This window comes from Lutra lutra, chromosome 1, assembly GCF_902655055.1.
Source record: "Lutra lutra chromosome 1, mLutLut1.2, whole genome shotgun sequence".
Classification (NCBI taxonomy): domain Eukaryota; kingdom Metazoa; phylum Chordata; class Mammalia; order Carnivora; family Mustelidae; genus Lutra; species Lutra lutra.
In genome coordinates, this window is record NC_062278.1 from 194,229,956 (window position 1) to 194,251,779 (window position 21,824).

The 21,824-nt window shown below is 40.3% G+C and overlaps 1 long non-coding RNA gene across 2 annotated transcripts in view; it reads left to right on the forward strand.

Annotated features, from left to right (window-relative positions):
• Positions 1-21,824, forward strand: part of LOC125078288 (uncharacterized) — a 79,842-nt gene that overhangs the window by 29,539 nt on the left and 28,479 nt on the right. The window contains exons 2-3 of one of the 2 annotated variants that reach the window (XR_007120848.1): positions 10,251-10,299; positions 21,085-21,616. This is a non-coding gene — a long non-coding RNA (uncharacterized LOC125078288). Of the gene's footprint in view, positions 1-10,250; positions 10,300-21,084; positions 21,617-21,824 lie in introns of those variants that run through there. The other variant, XR_007120849.1, reaches the window with a different exon arrangement.

Sequence of the window (21,824 nt, forward strand, 5' to 3'; positions counted from 1 at the left end):
GCACAATAAAGGCCATAGGTCTTAAAGAGTTTGGACACTAATCAAGGTGATAAACATGTACACAGGAGAAAATAATTTAAGGCAATACCATGCATGCCAGTCACAAGTCATTATATGATCAAGATGAGCCCTATTTGCTTGGTGAGTAGTTTTCTATACTTTCCCATTCCAACTCCCTTTATATTTTAGATGTATTTCTTATAAACATCATAAAGCAAGGCTTAAAAAAAGCCATTTTAAAAAATTATTCTAATAGGTGTGTTTAATCCATTCACTCTGATTCCTCATATATTTGAATTTACTTTAAATATTTTCTTTTGTGGGGCGCCTGGGTGGATCAGTGGGTTAAAGCCTCTGCCTTCGGCTCAGGTCATGATCTCAGGGTCCTGGGATGGAGCCCCGCATCGGGCTGTCTGCTCAGCAGGGAGCCTGCTTCTCCCTCTCTCTCTCTGTCTGCCTCTGCCTACCTGTGATCTCTGTCAAATAAATAAATAAAATCTTAAAAAAAAAAAGTTTAAATATTTTCTTTTGTATTTTCTACTCACTTATGCTTTCCTTTGTTTCTTGCCTGCTTCCATTCCAATATTCTATGGAGAATTGGCTGAGTTTTCTGTTCTTTATATTGTTCCCTAAGTTGGTTTGGACATCCCTATTGTTTTGGTGATTACTCTTATGTGTTTTAAAATTGTGAAATATACCATACATACAAAATAGTTTTTGGGGGGCGCCTGGGTGGCTCAGTGGGTTGGGCCGCTGCCTTCGGCTCAGGTCATGATCCCAGGTCCTGGGTTCGAGCCCCGCATCGGGCTTTCTGCTCAGCAGGGAGCCTGCTTCCTCCTCTCTCTCTGCCTGCCTCTCTGCCTACTTGTGATTTCTCTCTGTCAAATAAATAAATAAAAAATCTTTAAAAAAAAATAGTTTTTGGAAGTGTATAATTGTATTGTATTCTATTATAATACAATATATATCCTTGGCCAAGAAATAGAGCATGACCATATTCCAGAATCTTCCCCAATCATTAGATTCCCTTGCTTTTTTAAAATAGTTTTGCCACTTATATGTTATATTCTAAAACAAGATGGTATTTTTACCTTTTTGAACATGTTGTATATATGGAATGATATTTATAGTCTTCTGTGACTTGTTTGTTGTTTTATATCAGATTTTTGAGAGGCATAGATGTTGATGTGTGTGTCTTTGTTCATTGATTTTTCAAGGCTGTATAATACCTCATTGTAAGACTGTAAAAATGTATGTATTCATTGTACTGTTGATAGGTGTTTGGGTTGTTTTCAGTATTTCTTGGCATTCTAGCAATGAGGCTCTAAACATTTTTGTATGCGTCTTTGTGAGCATGTATGCAAGGATATCTTTGACTATATACAATGAGAAAGAAATGCTGGTTATGCTTAACAAGTTAGTAACTTTAATGCATATCTTTAACAGTTTAATGAGTATCTGTTTCTTCCTTCTAAGCAATTTATTCCCCTCCCTTATTCCATATAATTGGAACTAACAACTAATTTCACCTTATTTGGAAACCCTAAAAATTGGTCATTACTGTTGTTGTTGGATTTTACAACCAAGGCTTAGTAATTATTACTCAATACCCATTATTCATTATTAAATTTACTAGATTTGCCATCATGCTTGCTAATGTCTTTATTTCCGATTGCTTTTTGCTGCTCATTCCTTCCATCTGGGGTCAATTCCTTTTTACTCAAGTATGCCTTTTAGTATTTCTTTCAGCAAAACTACTATGAGCAGAAAACAATCCTTGTCCCTCCCTTGAAAAATGTCCTTATTTCTCTGTCATTCTTGAATGATAATTTGTTTAGCATGGCTTATAGAATTTTTGTTGAATTTTTTTTCCCCTTAGTACTTTGAACATGTAATTTCATTGCTATCTTGCCTTTATTTTTGCTGATGACAAGTTGTTTTGTAAGGAGTCTGTTTTTTCTCTCTGGTTGACTTTAAGGCTTTCTATCTCCCGGTATTTTGTGGTTTCTTTCTGATGTATCTACCTGTGGATTTGCTTTTATTTATCTTGCTGAGGTCTTGGTGTGCTTTTTTCGTGAGGATTCATGTCTTATTCTAGAAAATTTACATTCATTATATTTTCGTATTTGTCTTTTCCTTTTCTTTTGAGCTTGGCTATTTGGATATATATGTACTTAAATTATCACCATATTTTTTTCTTTTTTTTTTTTTTTTTTTTTTCCAAATTAACACCTAATGTATTATTTGCCCCAGGGATTTAGGTCTGTGAATCATCAGACTTATACATTTCACAGCACTCGCCATAGCACATACCTTCCCCAAAGTCCATAACCAGCCACCCTATCCCCACCCTCAACCCTCCCAGCAACCCTCAGTTTGTCTCATGAGATTAAGAGTCTCCTATGGTTTGTCTCCCTCCTGATCCCATCTTGTTTCATTTTTCCCAGCCTGCCCCCCAAAACCCCCTGCCCTGCCTCTCAAATTCCTCATATCAGAGAGATCATATGATAATTGTTCTCTGATTGACCAATTGCACTCAGCATAATACCCTCTACTTCCATCCACGTAGTTTGTTGCAAATGGCAAGATTTCATTTCATTTGATGGCTGCATAGTATTCCATTGTATATATGTACCACATCTTCTTTATCCATTCATCTGTTGATGGACAGCTAGATTTGTTCCATAGTTTGGCTATTGTGGACATTGTTGCTATAAACATTGGAGTATAGGTGCCCCTTTGGATCACTACACTTTTATCTTTAGGGTAAATACCCAGTAGTGCAATTGCTGGGTCATAGGGTAGCTCTATTTTCAACTTTTGAGGAACCTCCATACTGTTTTCCAGAGTGGCTGTACCAGCTTGCATTCCCACCAACAGTGTAGGAGGGTTCCCCCTCCTCCACATCCTTGCCAACATCTGTCTTTTCCTGATTTGTTACTTTTAGCCATTCTGACTGGTGTGAGGTGGTATCTCACTGTGGTTTTGATTTGTATTTCCCTGATGCCGAGTGACGTTGAGCACTTTTTCATGTGTCTGTTGGCCATTTGGATGTCTTCTTTGCAGAAATGTCTGTTCATGTCCTCTGCCCATTTCTTGATTGGATTATTTGTTCTTTGGGTGTTGAGTTTGATAAGTTCTTTCTAGATTTTGGATATTAGCGCTTTATCTGATATGTCATTTGCGAATATCTTCTCCCATTCCGTCAGTTCTCTTTTGGTTTTGTTGACTGTTTCCTTTGCTGTGCAAAAGCTTTTGATCTTGATGAAATCCCAGTAGTTCATTTTTGCCCTTGCTTCTTTTGCCTTTGGCAGTGTTTCTAGGAAGAAGTTGCTGTGGCTGAGGTCAGAGTTTGCTGCCTGTGTTCTCCTCAAGGATTTTGATGGATTCCTGTCTCACATTGAGGTCTTTCATCCATTTTGAGTCTATTTTTGTGTGTGGTGTAAGGAAATGGTCCAGTTTCATTTTTCTGCATGTGGCTGTCCAATTCTCCCAACACCATTTGTTGAAGAGACTGTCTTTTTTCCGCTGGACATTCTTTCTTGCTTTGTCGAAGATTAGTTGACCATAGAGTGGAGAGTCCATTTCTGGGCTCTCTGTTCTGTTCCGTTGATCTATGTGTCTGTTTTTGTGCCAGTACCATACTGTCTTAATGATTACAGCTCTGTAACCGAGCTTGAAGTCTGGCATTGTGATGCCACCAACTTTGGTTTTCTTTTTCAACATTCCTCTGGCTATTTGGAGTCTTTTCTGGTTCCATGTAGATTTTAGGATAATTTGTTCCATTTCTTTGAAAAAAATGGATGGGATTTTGATAGAGATTGCATTAGATGTGTAGATTGTTTTAGGTAGCATAGACATTTTCACAATATTTGTTCTTCCAATCTATGAGTATGGAACTTTTTTCCATTTCTTTGTGTCTTCCTCAATTTCTTTCATGAGTCCTTTATAGTTTTCTGAGTACGGATTCTTTGCCTCTTCAGTTAGGTTTATTCCTAGGTATCCTATGGTTTTGGGTGCCATTGTAAATGGGATCTACTCCTTAATTTCTCTTCTGTCTTGCTGTTGGTGTATAGAAATGCAGCTAATTTTTGTGCATTGATTTTATATACTGCCACTTTACTGAATTCCTGTATGACTTCTAGCAGATTTGGAGTGGAGTCTTTTGGGTTTTCCACATAAAGTATCATATCATCTGCAAAGAGTGAGAGTTTGACTTCTTCTTTGCCGATTTGGATGTCTTTTATTTCTTTTTGTTGTCTGATTGCTGAGGCTAGGATTTCTAGTACTATGTTGAATAGCAGTGGTGATAGTGGACATCCCTGCCATTTTCCTGACCTTAGGGGAAAAGCTCTTAGCTCTGATATTCGTTGTGGGTTTTTCATAGATAGCTTTGATGATATTGAGGTGTGTACCCTCTATGCCTACTCTGTGAAGAGTTTTGATCAAGAAAGTATGCTGTACTTTGTCAAATGCTTTTTCAGCCTCTACTGAGAGTATCATATAGTTCTTGTTCTTTCTTTTATTAATGTATTGTATCACATTGATTGATTTGTGAATGTTGAACCAACCTTGCAGCCCTGGAATAAATCCCACTTGGTTGAGGTGAATAATCCTTTTAATGTACTTTTGGATCCTATTGGCTAGTATTTTGGTGAGAATTTTTGCATCCATGTTCATCAAGGATGTTGGTCTCTAATTCTCCTTTTTGATGGGGTCTTTGTCTGGTTTTGGGATCAAGGTAATGCTGGCCTCATAAAATGAGTTTGGAAGTTTTCCTTCCATTTCTTTTTTTTGGAACAGTTTCAGCAGAGTAGGTATTAATTCTTCTTTAAATGTTGGTAGAATTCCCCTGGGAAGCCATCTGGCCCTGGACTCTTGTTTGTTGGGAGATTTTTGATGACTGCTTCAATCTCCTTACTGGATATGGGTCTGTTCAGGTTTTCTATTTCTTCCTGGTTCAGTTTTGGTAGTTTACATTTCTCCAGGAATGCATCCATTTCTTCCAGATTGTCAAATTTGCTGGTGTAGAGTTGCTCATAATATGTTCTTATAATTATTTTTATTTCTTTGGTGTTGGTTGTGATCTCTCCTCTTTCATTCGTGATTTTATTAATTTGGGTCGTTTCTCTTTTCTTTTTGATAAGTCTGGCCAGGGGTTTATCAGTCCTATTAATTATTTCAAAGAACCAGCTCCTAGTTTCATTGATTTGTTCTACTGTTCTTTTGGTTTCTAATTCATTGATTTCTGCTCTGGTCTTTATTATTTCTCTTCTCCCGCTGGGTTTAGGCTTTCTTTGCTGTTCTTTCTCCAGCTCCTTTAGGTGTAGGGTTAGGTTGTGTACCTGAGACCTTTCTTGTTTCTGAGAAAGTCTTGTATTGCTATATTCTGTCCTCTCAGGACTGCCTTTGCTGTGTCCCACAGATTTTGAACCGTTGTGTTTTCATTATCATTTGTTTCCATGAATTTTTTCAATTCTTCTTTAATTTCCTGGTTGACCCATTCATTCTTTAGTAGGATGCTCTTTAGCCTCCATGTATCTGGGTTTTTTCCAACTTTCCTCTTGTGATTGAGTTCTAGCTTCAGAGCATTGTGGTCTAAAATATGCAGGGAATGATCCCAATCTTTTGGTACCAGTTGAGACCTGATTTGTGACCCAGGTTGTGATTTATTCTGGAGAATGTTCCAAGTGCACTGGAGAAGAATGTGTATTCTGTTATTTTGGGATGGAATGTTTTGAATATACCTATGAGGGCCATCTGGTCTAGTGTGTCATTTAAAGCCTTTATTTCCTTGCTGATCTTTTGTTTAGATGATCTGTCCATTTCAGTAAGAGGGGTATTAAGTCTCCTACTGTTATTATATTATTGTTGATATGTTTCTTTGATTTTGTTATTAACTGGTTTATATAATTGACTGCTCCCCTGTAGGGGCATAGATACTTAAAATTGTTAGACCTTTTTGTTGGGCATACTCTTTAAGTATGGTATAGTGTCCTTCCTCATCTCTTATTATAGTCTTCTGTTTAAAATCTAATTTGTCTGATATAAGGATTGCCACCCCAGCTTGCTTTTGATGTCCATTAGCAAGGTAAATGGTATTTTACCCTCTCACTTTGAATTTGGAGGTGTCTTTGGATCTAAAATGAGTCTCTTGCAGACAGCATATTGATGTGTCTTGTTTTTTTATCCATTCTTATACCCTGTGTCTTTTGATTGGGGCAATTAGCCCATTTACACTTAGGGTAACTATTGAAAGCTATGAGTTTAGTGCCATTGTAAAGCCTGTAAGGTGACTGTTACTGTATATTGTCTCTGTTCCTTTCTGGTCTGTTACTTTTAGGCTCTCTCTTTGCTTAGTGGACCCCTTTCAATATTTTCTGGAGGGCTGTTCTGGTGTTTGTAAAATCTTTTAATTTTTGTTTTCGTGGAAGCTTTTTATATCTCCTTCTATTTTCAATGACAGCCTATCTGAATATAGTATTCTTGGCTGTATATTTTTCTCGTTTAATGCTCTGAATATATCATGCCAGTCCTTTTTGGCCTGTTAGGTCTCTGTGGATAGGTTTGCTACCAATCTAATATTTTTACCATTGTATGTTACAGACTTCTTTTCCCGAGCTACTTTCGGGATTTTCTCTTTGTAACTGAGACTTGTAAATTTTACTATTAGATGATGGGGTGTGGACTTATTTTTATTGATTTTAAGGGGGATTCTCTTTGCTTCCTGGATTTTGTTGCTTGTTCCATTCACCAAATTAGTGAAATTCTCTACTATAATTTGCTCCAATATAACTTCTGTCCCCCTCTCTCTTTCTTCTTCTGGGACCCCAATTATTCTAACATTAATTCATCTTATGGTATCACTTATCTCTCAAATTCTCCTTTTGTGGTCCAGTGTTGTTTGTCTCTCTTTTGCTTAGCTCCTTTTAATCTCCATCATTTGGTCTTTTATATTACTAATTGACTCTTCTGCCTCATTTATCCTAGCAGTTAGAGCCTCCATTTTTGGTTGCACCTTATTAATAGCTTTTTTTTATTTCAACTTGGTTAGACTTTAGTTCTTTTATTTTCTCGAAAGGGCTTTTATTTCTCCAGAAAGCGATTCTCTAATATCTTAAATGCTTTTTTCAAGCCCAGCTAGCACCTTGATAATTGTCATTCTGCACTCTAGTTCTGACACATTACTAATGTCCATTATGATTAGGTCCTTAGCTGTCAGTACTACCTCTTGTTCTTTTTTTGTGGTGAGTTTTTCTGGCTTGTCATTTTATCCAGGTAAGAATAGTTGAATGAGAGAACAAAATACTAAAGGGGTAGCAATGACTCCAGAAAAATATATATTCGCCAAATCAGAAGAGACCCTAAACTGGGAGGAGAAGTTGGAGGGGGGAAATCTATATCTATATCTATCTCTCTCTCTATATATATATTAGACTGGTGAATAGAACAGAGCTGCACACTTGATTTTGGGTGTATTTTGGTCTGTTAGAAGAAACTACCTCCCAAAATTTTAAAGAAAGAAAAACTTATATATATACAAAAATAAGGGTAAACACAATGAAGGGTGGAATATGACTGTAAAGATGAAAATTTAAAAAGATTCTAAAAAAGGAGTTGATATGAAGTTGGTTGAAAAAAGAAAAAAAAAGAGAGGAAAGAATGTGATCAGGCTGGAGACTATAAGAAAACCATCCGCTAGATTTAGGGTGTATTTTGATCTATTTGAAGAAATTGTATCCCATAATTTTAAAGAAAAAAAAACCTATATCTATAAAAGAAATAAGGTTAAATACAGTGAAGGGATAAAATATGAGTATAACAATGAAAAGTAAAGATTTTTAAAAAGGTATTAATAAGATAAAATAGTGGGCGCCTGGGTGGCTCAGTGGGTTGGGCCGCTGCCTTCGGCTCAGGTCATGATCCCAGAGTCCTGGGATCGAGTCCCGCATCGGGCTCGCTGCTCAGCAGGAAGCCTGCTTCCCTTCCTCTCTCTCTGCCTGTCTCTCTGCCTAATTGTGATCTCTCTCTGTCAAATAAGTAAATAAAATCTTTAAAAAAAAAATAAGATAAAATACTTAAAAACTGTTAAAATTGGAAAGAGGTAAAGTTAAAAAAGTAGAATAAGAAAAAAATAAATTTTAAAAAATTTAACTTTCAAGGACTAAAGGATCATGGGAAAAAAGCCATGAATTCTATGTGTTGCTTTCCCCTAGCTCTAGAGTTCTTCAGTTCTCATTTATCAGTGAACTTGGTCTCGGCTGGATGTTCTTGCTGATCTTCTGTGGGAGGGGTCTGTGGCAGTGATTCTGAAATGTCTTTGCCCAACGCAGAATTGCACTGCCCTTGCCAGGGGCCAGGCTAAATAATCTGCTTGTGTTCACTCTTGGAGCTTTTGTTCTCTGAATGCTTTCCATACAGTTTTGGAGGTGGAGAATGAAAATGGCAGCCTCCCAATCTCCGGCCACATAGGAGCCGAGAGTTTGGGACCCCACTCCTCAGTGCGCCTGCAGAGAAAAGCAGTCAATCCCTCCTATCTCCCTGGTCTTTGGTCGCACTCTGTGTTCACTAGGCCTGTGACTGAGCATTTCTATCTCTGGTGCACGGCCCTGTTTGGAGTCTCCAAACCCAGCAGATTCCTGGTGTGCACTCCCACACTGCTGTGGAGGATGGAGGTGGTCTCCCCGGATCTGCTGCTTGTAGGGTCCCTGCCTGAAGAGCAGTGGCCCAGGTGTGCCTTGGATCACGGTTTAAGGTAACCCTGAGCTGGGAGCCCACTGCTCCGCTCCATCTCTGCAGCTGACTTCCCTACTCTGATACCTGGGAGATCTGCTGCACTCAGACACCCCTGGTCTTTTTGTGTCCTTGCGGGTCCTGAGACCACACTGTCCCTGCAAGGGCTCCACTTCCCGCTTAGCCTTTGGAGCAGCGTCCCTCAGTGGAGCAGACTTCTTAAAGTTTTTTGCTCCACTGCTCTCTCACTTGCCAGGAGCCAGCTCCTCCCTCCACGGTCTATCTTCTTGTGGCTTCAGATTCGCTTCTCTGCACATCCTACCTTCCGCAACGTGGTTGATTTTCTGTTCCTAGAATTGTTGCCCTTCTTCTTTTCTATCTCCTGTTGAGTTTGTAGGTGTTCAGAATGGTTTGATAACTAGCTGAACTCCTGGGACCTGATGATATCTCGGTCTTCTACTTCTCTACCATCTTGATCCTTCCAAATTATCACCATATTTTGCTTAGTTAGCATTTCTGTGTGTTTAAATTGGAAAGGCATACAGGTTGGTCTCTATGTTTTCAGACCATAAGTCTCATATTCTACAAAAATGCAGTATTATACTATTTTATGTAGTTTTCCCCAAATCATGTTTATCCCAGGTTATTTTTCTCCCAACACCATTGAAATCCATATAACAGGGGGAAGGGGAAATTTCTAATTTCTCATGGAGAGGCTTTATCTCGTGCATTAATATTCTAGGATTTATATCACAGCCCAGAAGTCTAGTCTTGGTCTTTAGTGGCCAGGCATCAGCAGTAATGGTTTCTTTGGTAAGGACTGAAGTGGGTACTTAGAACATGGAAGGAAAAGAAAAAGAACCATGGGAAAACCATGGATTAGTTGGCCATTCCCAGCTACTGCACTATTATGAGATGTTAGGATCTAGACAAGAGTGAGAGAAAGAGGAATATCCCAAGTAGTTTTGACCTTATGGTGTCACCATATGAGTAATGATGTACTGATGTTATATCAGCCCCTTGAAATACTAGTGTGACATAAATACTATTTCCTTGGAAGGACCGTGTGCCTCGTAGAAATGGAATGGGTTCCCCCATGTAAAACTTTTTCAGAGAAATGGAAATAGAGTGTGCAGAAAGAAGTAAGAACATAAAATGCTCGGTCAGAGCGAGTGTGCTGTGCAGTGTTTACCAGAATTGTGTCTCTGCACTTTATTGGCCATTCCTATGCTGTTGAGGCGCTCATACCCCAAAAGATTTCGCTGTCCATCTGACCGGGGTGTCTGACTGAATTCTGGCCTGACGTGTGTGCTGTCTTCACTTGATGACAGTCTTTTTTTGGCCTTTTGTGTGGGATGTATGAGGCCCCGGTTACTTGGCCGGATGTATGAGGCCCCGGTTACTTGGCCAGTGCCACAGACAATGGCATATGGAAATTCTCCTTAGAGACATGGAGAAGAAACGTTTGGTGTTTTACTCACAGATAACACCCTACTTTTGTTTTTATCTCTTTGCAGCTTTGAAGCTCAGAGAAGAAGGAAAATCCATTGAGAACAGTCTGTAAAGGTAAGTGTATTTATTACATGGCCTTGACAAACATTGCCTTTACAACATTGATTTTTCTTTTATTCAGAGATTTAAACACTTGGATTAAAGATACAGCTGACAGGACAACTTCCTTAACCACCTGCTTGTCCCCGCTCTTAGGCAAAAGTGCTGAGCAATAGTTAGCAGAGAGCAGGAGGAAATAAAATGATATGCTGAGGGTAGCCAAATGCAATTGTATGCTTGCTGACTTTTGCTTTCTTCTCAGCAGTTAAGACATTCCAATGGAGCTCAGTTTACTAAGATTAATGTTAGCTGGAAAAAGAATGCACTCGTACCAATTCTAGTCGATGGTTAAATAAAACCAGCTGGCCAAATAAAGCATTTAAACTAAAATGCAGAGTGGCATTTGAATTGGGTTGGATGAAATTTATCATGGAAGTCAGTTGTGCAGTTGCGTGGAGAAGCTAGTTTTGTCGAAAGGAGAAAGCCAGCCAGTTTGGTGTAGCTAATTTCATTCTGCCCAGTCTCCATGGACCCTAAGTGAGTTACAGGAAATGAACTTCCAAGTTTGAAGCAATGGGAAAAGTACCCATCGGCTTTCTGTGAAACATTACAATTGTGTTGGTTTTTACATGGAAAAATGTAATTGTTTCCTCTTTGCTAGGTATATTTATAAGCATACTGCTGTACAGCATTGTTCTTTGATTCATTGTTTAATTTCTGTTCTGCATGAAGTATTTTAATTTAAAGAATTCATTCTGGGGAATTACAGGGCTGCAGTTTCATCAAGAGTCTTTGGTGGCCAGGGTGAAATATGCCATAATTTAACATTTGTTTTCATCATCAATTATGTTTTTGACAATTTTAGGATTTTTTTCCTGTCGTTTTTATTACAGCAATCATGACCGTGACCACTTAAGTTAAAGTCGAAAGCCATTTTGATTTACCTTATATTTTAAGTTATTCCTAACTTCATGACAAATCTACTTCTGGGGCTGAATTTTTAATGTTTGTTTTGAGGGGGAAAATATTTTTGCAGGGAAATTGGAGAAAACCTCTTTTGAATGATCAAAACATGAGCTATAAAAGCACCATTTGGAGGTTCTGCTTTGGAATGACTAAACTCTGGTGCATGAAGGCTGGTTGGCATGGAATTTTTCTATAATGGTTTTCAGGCATATAACTTACACACCTCTGGACCACTGAGCCACATCTTGGAGTAAAGTGGTACTTGATGGCATCTTAGAAATAAATTCTCATAAATTATTGGGGTTGGTGATGATGTGGCAAGCTTCAGAATCTTGCGGACTTTAGGTACCATTATGATGCTCCCATTTCTCATTGGAGAATGTTTTCACGCAGCACAGACCCTTTCCTCTGCTCTCAATGAAAATCCTTTGTTAAATTGGTATTTTGGAGTCAGACATGGATTCAGTCCTGGGTTGACTTTAATAACTGTTGGACCATGGGCAACTTATTTACCTCCCATGTCTCAGTTTCCTAGTTTGTGAAATGGAGGTAATAGTATTGTTTTCCTCATAAGGTTGTTGTGAAGGTTATGAATTATTAGGTATTAAAGGCTTGGAACAGGTCCTGGCCCACGACAAATGCTCAGTATGTGTTAGTTGCTGCTGCTCTTGTTAATATTACTGTCATCATCATTATCATCAAATCAACATCCTTCTGAATTGATTCATTAGACATTTTGAGAAGTCTGTGCTCTTTGGAAGCTTCAAGATAATGTTTCCAAAATGAGCATGTCAGTACTAAAGAAGGAGAAATTCTGCTTTGTCTTTAGGAATCAGAGGAAAAGATAGCTTTCAGATAAAGTGAGAAGTGAGGCCTCTGGAAGTAAGAAGTTGTTAAGGTGAAGTTTTGTAGGCATTAGGGTAAACCGCTTTCTTCGGCTGTGTGTAGACAATTATTAGTTAATAGAGTCTTCAGAAATTAATGATCTAACTGCTAGTTAGTTAGGTTCTTAAGGAATTTTTGAAGAAAGTCTTGGCAAGTGTAGAAGGACTTGTCCCACTTTCCCTTTCTTTCCCTGTCTTGTATCTGTTTTCCCTTCCTAACAGCACTTTGATTTCCTTTTCGGGTGGTTAGATGAGTGGAGCTGTAACCAGAGGCCATACCCAGGGGCCTATACTCGGCCTAGGTGTGGGTGCATAGTCAGTAGCTTGATTAAGTGGGTGTTCATGAGCAGTTTCAGTTTTGAGCTAGAGGATTCTCCTTGCTCCCAGTGGGCATTCTGCTCTGAGCATACCTACTGTGGGACTACCTTAGCAGTTCCCATTCTTTAGTCTCCATGTCTGTCTTGGTAAATGATGGTTGTTAAGCCTTATTTTCCAGTGGAAAATTAGGCTTATTTTCCATGATTCCCCGAGCCCCTCGTCTTCTTCCAGTAATCCTCCTCAAATTAGCCAACTGGCTTCAGTCTTGGAACCATGGAAGCTGAAGTAATAGTTGACACATTAGGGAGCTAGATAATAAATGGGCTATGTTTGGAGGTTTACAATTAAAATATCATTCATTACTTCCATCCATCATGTGTAAGTACCTGAACGTTTTGCAATGGGTTATAAAAGGTGCAGAGTTCTCAATTAGTGTTTTAAAAGTGGGCCATTTTGCTGGACTTCCCATGACTCCTGTGTTTGGTAGAGAAAAGTCACTTCTGGCTACTAATCTAAGTTCTCAAAGGGTGTGTGTGTGTGTGTGTGTGTGTGTCGGGGGAAAGCTGGAAATGGCAGGAGAAGCAGAGAGATCTTCTCTCCAGTTTTTGGGGCCCTGGGCTGGGGGTTGTGAAGGGACTGTGATTTCCTTCCCCCTACTCCAGCCTCCCCAAACAGAACTCAATACGTATTTTTCTGCTTTTCCCTGAATCTTTATTCTTCTTTTGAACACTTGCCTTGCCCTACTGAACACCTTCTTTTCAATGATGTGTACAGTGTGATTGAAAACTCAATTATTTTGGTCTCTGGCATTCCTTGTGGTTTCTCGAGAATGGAATGGGCAAGTGCACTCTGTTTCCCCTTGTGTCTTGTTTGTTGACTACTTCTGTGTTCTGTGCAGTGCTTAGAACAAAGTTGGTTAATGATTTTTTTCACAGGAACATCAATTTTGCACTCCTACTGTGAATAAGTAGCATGAGTGCCTTGTATGGTGGAAACTTACCTGACATGTTAGGAAACATGCTTTCTAGTTTGGGCGCTGCTGTTGGTAGCTTTATGATCCTGGGCAAAATACCCAACTTTTCTTAAGGTCTCAGCTGTAAAATCGGGATAACCTTTGCCCAGTCTTCTGTATCGAGGTGTTCTGAGGTTGACATAAACGTAATCTGTGTGAGAATGCTTAGCCAGTTGTCAGGTGCTGGCATAACATCAGTGAATGATGGTGATGCTGATGACGATGATGCCATTTATGTTAAACAGATTGAAAAATCAAGGGATTTTTTTTTTTTTTAAATATAAGGCCGAGTAGAAAAGGGACATACATTTAAAAAACAAAAATAAAAATAAAACTCTACCTGGTGCTTGTGCTGGACATTCCGTTTGTGCTTCCGGCTCCTTGCTCCTCTGAGCCCCGGGAGGCTACCCTCTCTTGTCAGCATTCCCTGGTTTACCTTGCTCTCCGGCACTGGGTGAAAAGCCGAGAATGTGAGTTTGGAATATTATTCCCTACCTTCCTGCAGCACTGTGGTTGGCAGTGGCTGTATCCCTCTAAGGAGGGCCGCGGGTGCCGGGGACATAGGAAATGGTAAACTGTCAGTGCCTGGACATTTTGGTGGTACAGTTGGAAGGATTCTATCAATCAGTTTTTTATAAAGCAAGTTTTGGAGAATTGAAAAACCTTATGGTAACCCTAGTATATAAAGACATCCAATATTATACATGTAATGAATTATCTTTTAAAATTCACCTTTTTTTTTTTATCAAAGCAACCTATCGACCTTGTTTGAATAGAACAGCACTAAAAAGCAAATACTGAAAAACTGCAACACCTACCCCCTCCTCCTGCATTTCTCCTACCAGCCCACACCCCACACCCCACAATTGGCAACTTTCAACTCTGATACTTCCGGTGTTTATCTGTTGCCAAAAATGTGCTTATGCTGGTTTTTTTTTTCCCCCTGCTGTATTGATTTTAATAATAGTTCTTTGACAGTCCCCACTCTTATTGCTTCTGGTCCCCACAGCCCCCTAACATAGTTATATCACAATTTTTGCTTAAATCAAAATTTAACACTTAAATTATCATGTTGGTCTGATTGGTAATGTGTCTTTTAATGTGGAACTCTTGGTCTTCCTTGGAATTAACATATTCTTTCAAAATTTGCTTTTTTTCCTAGGCATCTACCTTATGAGGTGTAGGTGGTAATAGCATTTCCATTTTATAGATGTGTAAATTGAGGCTTGAAGCTGAAGTATTTTGCCCAGAGTCACATAGCTAGTAAACACCAGCCAGTCTCTCTACAAAGTCTGCATTCTTTTTTTTTTTAAATTTTTATTTATTTATTTGACAGAGAGAGATCACAGTAGACAGAGAGGCAGGCAGAGAGAGAGAGAGAGAGGGAAGCAGGCTCCCTGCTGAGCAGACAGCCCGATGCAGGACTCGATCCCAGGACCCTGAGATCATGACCTGAGCCGAAGGCAGCAGCTTAACCCACTGAGCCACCCAGGCGCCCCAAAGTCTGCATTCTTAATCATGACGTTGTTTGCAAACACTGTCACTTCAGCTGTTATTCTAATGGCTCTGTTAAAGCAAAGCAACACTTTAGGTCTATCTTTCAGGTTCAGAATCAGTAGATCTGAGATGGGGACCAATGTAGAAAGCTCCACAGGTGATTCCATTGATCGGCAGGGTCTGAGACCTTCTGTTCTATATCCTGTCATTACCTGTAATCACCATCCTCACCGTCATCGTCATCAACAGCACCACCACCACCTCCGTCAGCAGCAACAGAGGACAGTCTTGTGCTCTATCACTAAGTAGAAATCCTGGTGTCTATTAAAGCAGTTGCTTTTTGACCTCCTGGTGAGATCGCACTGGTGGGTGATTCAGGTAATAATTTATCTGGCCATTTTTCCTCTGTGGGTGCACAGAGGAACTGTGCCCTGTAGACCTGGACAAGGGTATTTTTTCACCTCAGTTGGTTGTTACTTTATCTGGTAAAAAAAAAAAAAAAAAAAAAGGCAATAAGAACATTGTCTCTGTACTTAACCCTGACCTTAAAGGGACTCATTTTTTTCTCTGAGTCCCCTAAAATGACATCTAGGGGGAATACAAAGCTCAAGTAAAAGAGAAACTTTGATGTCTTTGTTCTGTTTGATTTCCACCCCCTTCCTCCCATGCTTGTGGCATTTCTTGTTTATCAGGCAGGAGAGAAGCAGTAAAATTTGGCCTGGGGTTTTCTCATCCCTAGGTGTGAAATTATTTCAGAACTATAATAATAATACTTTGCATTTCTATAGTCCTTTTATTTGAAGATCTAAAAGTATTCTGTTGGTGTTAATAGAGCTTCCCAGCACCCTCTGAAGTAGGTAAGTATTATTAGAGAAGATTTCCTCCAAGAATATTTTCACTTCATATCCCATGTGTGACTTGAAAATGCTCTTGTATTGTTTGGGAATCTCAACTATTTTAAAGTGCCGTGCATATAGGGCACTTGTTTTCCTTATATTTGGTCTTCACTAATTCCCAGCTATTAAGGGAAATAGAGTCCTTTTCCCATGAATAGGTGTGGCACTATCTAGCGAGAATTAAAATAAAAGTGTTCTGTTACTGGCTTTTAGTTGAATGTTTTTGAAAATATTCAGTGATGTTCACCCACCATGGAACTATCTATCTTACAGATAATTTTTCTTTTTTTAAGGTAACAGGACTTGCAGGAATATATTGAATAACTAGTGGGAGTTTGACTTGGTAATGTGTCCTTAGGGAGCTCATGACGTGTCAAGCCAATTAAAAATACAGACTGAGTTTGCATTCTGATTTAAAGGTTTAATTTTGAAAAATTGCTTTGAAAGTTGCATACCTGAATTTTAATCATGCAGACCTTCCTACTTGGTTATTATTATTAATTTTTTTTCTTATAATGTTGTGAAGTTTCATCTTTGTGGTGCTCAGAGTGTCACTGATGCAGCATGTCTGCCATAGGCCGTGTGAGTAGCAAGAATTTCCTGTCTCCTACAGGGACTTTCTAGCCAGACTAAAAATCAACTTGACATGAGACAGATTAACAGGAGAGAAGCACATTTGATTTAATACATGTGGAGAATCCACATACATGTTGAAACTCTGAAGATAGGCCAGATGAGATTGTATGAATTAAGGAGAAGAGGGTAGGGCTTTGGAGTTTAAAGTGGAGGAATTGTAATTCACAGGGAGATGAAAAAGAGTAAATATTCGGTAACCAAATGTTTGCTGGACCTCCCAGAAAGAGTGGGTCAAAGAGAGGACTCTGCGGATACAGGCCTTGTCAGGTTCCTCCCTGTCTACCAGGTAAAGAGCTTTTCTCAAACCTTCTGGGTTTTGATTGCTTTTTAACTAAAAATAGTTATCATGTAAAAATGATCCATCTTGGGGCTGCCTGCCCTTGGTCCCTACACACAGAACATTCAAGAAAAGGACCTCTGTTCCTTAGTCCATGCTGGTCACCCTGAGAGTTTCCTCATCCATGCAGTGTTGGGTGGCCCTCTACTTCTCTCCAAAGGAAGTTGGGCTCTTTTTCATTTCAGGGATGTAGTATTTATGTTCCCAGAATCTCCTTATCATCCCCATCAAAAGTCCTATGACCTCCCTAGAGATCTGCCTGGGAATAGGGTTCTAGCCTTCACTACCTTAAGAAACTAGAAAACCTCTAGTTTCTCCCTGGTAGTATTCCACCTAAACAAGAATAAGGGAAACAGAATGGTTTTAAACAACACAGTCCAAATTTGGTTTTATCCCTGTCCTTTTTGCTGGTGTCTAGCACATTCCCTTCCTTGAAAGAAAAATCCTTAGTAGGGGCCAGATTGTGTGTGTGTGTGTGTGTGTGTGTGTGTGTGTGTGTGTGTGTTGGGGAGGGGGCTGTTAGAGATTACCTTCTAGTACTTTCTGCATTTGGACAAAGGGAATGCAATCTCTGTCGAAGTTCTTAAGATAAGAGGGGAATATATAGGAGGGATAACAAAATGCACAACTTGGTATTGTTAAAATATGCTGCCCAACACTGAGACAAGGAGACGCATGAGCATTTGTATTGTGCTTTATGACTGTCATGATGGAGACAGTGTCGGATGATCACATGGTTAATTCTTTTTCCTGGCATTTCAGTTGTCTTCCTTTTAGGGAGAAATTCACTGAAGACCCCTCATCTGTAGATTTGGAGGAATGTGGGCAGAACCATGAATCTCTGCACCATTTTCTCCTGTGTTTTTTGCTCAAAGGAGGTCACATAAATTTGTTGCTAATTATGTGAAGATAGATTTATCAGTGAAGATGCTTTTGGCTGCAAATAATTAGAAAGTCAATTCAAAATAGTTTGAACAATAAGGGAATTAAAAAAAAAAAGCTTCCTACCCTCTCCATGTCTACCTGCTGAGCCCCATGGATGTCATGATTGATGGGAAGGCATTATAGAACCCGGGCTTTGAATGTCTGGAATCCAACCTTAATCCACTTTTCCCTGGTGCCAAGCAACTGGGGACCCACCAGGGTGCCTTTGATGGTTGTCACTGTGCAGCAGGGAGAGGATTTTGAGCTCTAAGCTGTTGACAGATTGCTTATTGTCAATTATTTTGTGAATTTCTCTACCAGCTTATACTTGAACACAGAATAAAAGCTATCAGAATAAGGAAAATGAATTATCTTAAGGAACAAGATATCCCAAGGGGGCAGCTCCGGGTTATGTTAATATGGTGGCTCAACATTGTCATTAAAGTCTTCATTTCTTGCTTTTTACCTCTGCCATTTTCACGGTTTTGACTTGGTCCTCAGACTGGCTGCCTTAGGGATTCTAAAATGGCTTATTCATTCTGGGGAGTCACCTGGACATGTGGTAGCATCCATTGGCATTAGAGACTATTTATTCTTTTTATCCCTTTTTAAAAACAAGAGACTTTTCCTGTAACTCCTCTAGCAGGCTTCTTGTAAGGTTACATTTGGCTGATTGCAGCCACATACTCCTTTCTAAATCAGACACTGGCACAGGGGATGGGATTACCTTGGTTGGGTTAGGTTGGTGCTTTCCAATCTAAATTTCTTCTTGTCAGGGTATATCTAGAACATGAGAACATTTGGTCAGCATGTTTGGTAACTAGAGGGGCTGCTTACATCTGGAGGTGTCGGGTGTGTGTGTGTGTGTGTGTTGGGGGTGTGACTGAGGGCTCTCGCAGTCTTGACCCTGTTCTGCCCAGCTGCCTTAGGGGCCAAATAGATGGTATCTAAGCAGCTGTAACCCATTCTCTGCTTTAAACTAATCAGGACTTACCCCTGAGCTGGGTTAATCTCACCTTCCCTGGTACATGGCTTTGTGGAGGGAGGACAGTCCAATAAGATTGAGGTTTTACTTTCAAGGCACAAGAAGGGGTGGATGGCTGTTGGATAGGCCCTCAGTGGTGTCTGCTCTGTAGATATTTCTTGTTTTTGCACATATACCTAATCTCCTTCTTTGAATCATTAGTTCTTTATGGAGAAAGGACCAAGTTTTGTAAACGTTAATTGCTCAGTGATTATTTGTATATTGAATGAATATGTATTAATTTACTTGACTAATGCTTTCAACACCACTGACCTCCTGAACTATGCCAGGAGGTCAAGAAACTCTTGATGATTTTACATCTAGGGAAGGAGACAGATCACAACTATTTAACAAACAATACATATATAATTAAAAAAGTTAAGTCTTACTGCAACAGAAGGCAAAACAGAGCTGACCTCTTCATATGCGGTGGTCTGCGCGGGCTTGAGTTATGGCATTTTAGCTGAGATCTGAAGGAAGGACGGTGGGGGGAATCAGCCATGCAGACAGGGGAAAGAGGGTTCATAGTTTTTCACCCTTCTCCTAACTAACTCTTGGTTCAGAATCACTTGTTTTTAAGAAACAAACCAACAGAGACAAAAACAACAAAAGATGGCATTTGCTCTGAGACAACCGGCTAGCTTATGATTTGAGGGCAGGTTGGACTGAGACTTCTGAGACATTGGACCAGGACGTGGCTAACCCCCTAGTTCAGGAGTGGTAAATGGATAAACCACCCTAACTCTCAGAGTGGCTCCATCCTGAAGCACAGTGACTGACTCGGGCTGCACATCCTCTCCCACCACTTCTCCCTACATACTTGCTGCTCTGCTCTGTGTAGCCGGTCCACCTTGACTATCCCCGCTGCTCCCTCATCCCTTTTAAGGGGTGGACAGAGACTGATAGGAATCACTCCAGCTTCTCTTCCCTGGGAGCAAGTATCTGAGGAGCTTGAGCTAGGTCAGGTGCTCGCACTTGCTGGAGTCAGCTTTGGTCTGGGCCCAAGACCTACTTATTTCTACTTAATCCCATGACTGGGAGAGATTCTCTGACAAGGTGCTGTATAGGGCAGGTGGATGGGTTAATCCCCTTGTTGAATGCTGTTTTTCAGGTTTTCCAACTTAAACAACTCTGGGAGGGCCCCAATGATGTAAATAATTTAATTATTACCTGAGTTACTTAGTTGAGTACTGATGCCTATTGCTGGGCAGGGCACATAGCAGGTGCTTACCAAGCGGTTAGTGATGGTGAGAATAGCAGAGTGGACCATGAGATCTGGTAGTTCTTTCTTTCTTTCTTTCTTTGACAGAGATCACAAGTAGGCAGAGAGTGAGAGGGAGAGAAGCAGGCTCCCTGCTGAGCAGAGAGCCCGGTGCGGGGCTCGATCCCAGGACCCTGAGACCACGACCTGAGCCGAAGGCAGCGGCTTAACCCACTGAGCCACCCAGGCGCCCCTGGTGCAGGTCAATTATATTACTTTGAATGGAATGCTTCTCTGTTTTGCAGATGAAAAACTTTTTTGTAAATGCCAGTCTGTATCTTTAAACTACTTTATAATCACTTTATTCATATTACAAAAAGAATACACTTGCATTTTAGTTTATTTGGGAAATGGATCCCTAAAAGAGAAGAAAGTCGAGATTGTTGGAGATCCTACTGCCCAGAGACGACCACCTATGGCATTTCGGGGTCTTTCTTTTCAGTCCATTTTCTTTGTAGATACACTTAAAAAAAAAAAAAATGTATGTACTGCTCTTTCCCCTAAAAAAATTGATAAGTATTGCTTCTTAAATTTGCATGGTGAGGGGATGCCTGGGTGGCTCAGTTGGTTAAGCGGCTGCCTTCGGCTCAGGTCAAGATCCCAGCAGTCCTGGGATCAAGTCCCGCATCGGACTCCTTGCATCGCAGGGAGCCTGCTTCTCCCTTTGCCACTCTGTCTGCCTTTGCTCACTCTCTCTCTCTCTCTGACAAATAAATAAATAAAATCTTAAAAAAAATTTTTTTCCTGGTGAACATTACAAATTCTTCTACTATATCCTCATTAAGCACGGCCCTGGATTCTGCCATGGGGATGTAGCCTATAGAAGCTGGTGTACAGACTGGGAAATCACATCTGTCACTGAATGTGCTCCTTAGGCTGGGACGGATTGGGATGCTGACCCCGAGGTTGTGTGGCTGTGCAGATACTGAGGGGTGATCGTTGAAGTTGGTCAGAAATTAAGTTTCTGTGATAATGATCACTCTTGTCCCCCAGGCCACCACTTTCCAGAGGGTGATTTGCATGAAGCTCATTTTCTGTTTTGCAGGGAGGAGGCTCAGCTTGAGCATCCCTGTAAGGAAAATAATCAGCATCCCCCTCAGGGTTCCAGGAAACTTCTTTGCAGCTCAGGTCAGGGTGGCCCCTGCCGACGGCACTTGCTTCTCCCGATAAAGCAAATGCAAGCATGCCAAATTGCTTTGCTCCAGCTTAACCCTACTCCAGAATGAATCCATAAGTGCTACAAAAGGAAAGCTTATGAACATATGCTACACAGAACTCAGAAAGCGTCCTGCCTACTTAATCCTTTTCCTACTTCAGGGGAAAAAAAAAAATGTCTGTTTATACTTGAACTGAGAATTGAAGGATCACAAAAATGAAGATTGGATGCCTTGCTAGAAATCACCAGTTGTGTTTTCTCATTTCCCTTAGAGCCATGGGTTGATTTTTCAATACAGCTGTGTCAGTGGGGAAATGTGCCACTCTCTCTAGAGTTTTTAGACTCACTCCCAGTTATGTGACTGTGTCTAAATGCCTTTTGAGGAAATGCAAGTTCGCCTTGTTTAAATACAGAGCATTCATGACGGTGGATTCTGAGGACTGGAGGCTGACTCTTCGTGTCATTATGTCCGCCTTCCCCCGCTATGACTCCCCGTTTAGATTATTGCAGATGCGAAAGGCACTTCTCCACCTCGTGTTCTTGGAGCAGTTCTTCCGTGGAGAGCTGCGTGGAAACTACACTGGATGTGCACTAGCTCAGAGGTTCAGGAACACACCTTGGCACTTACC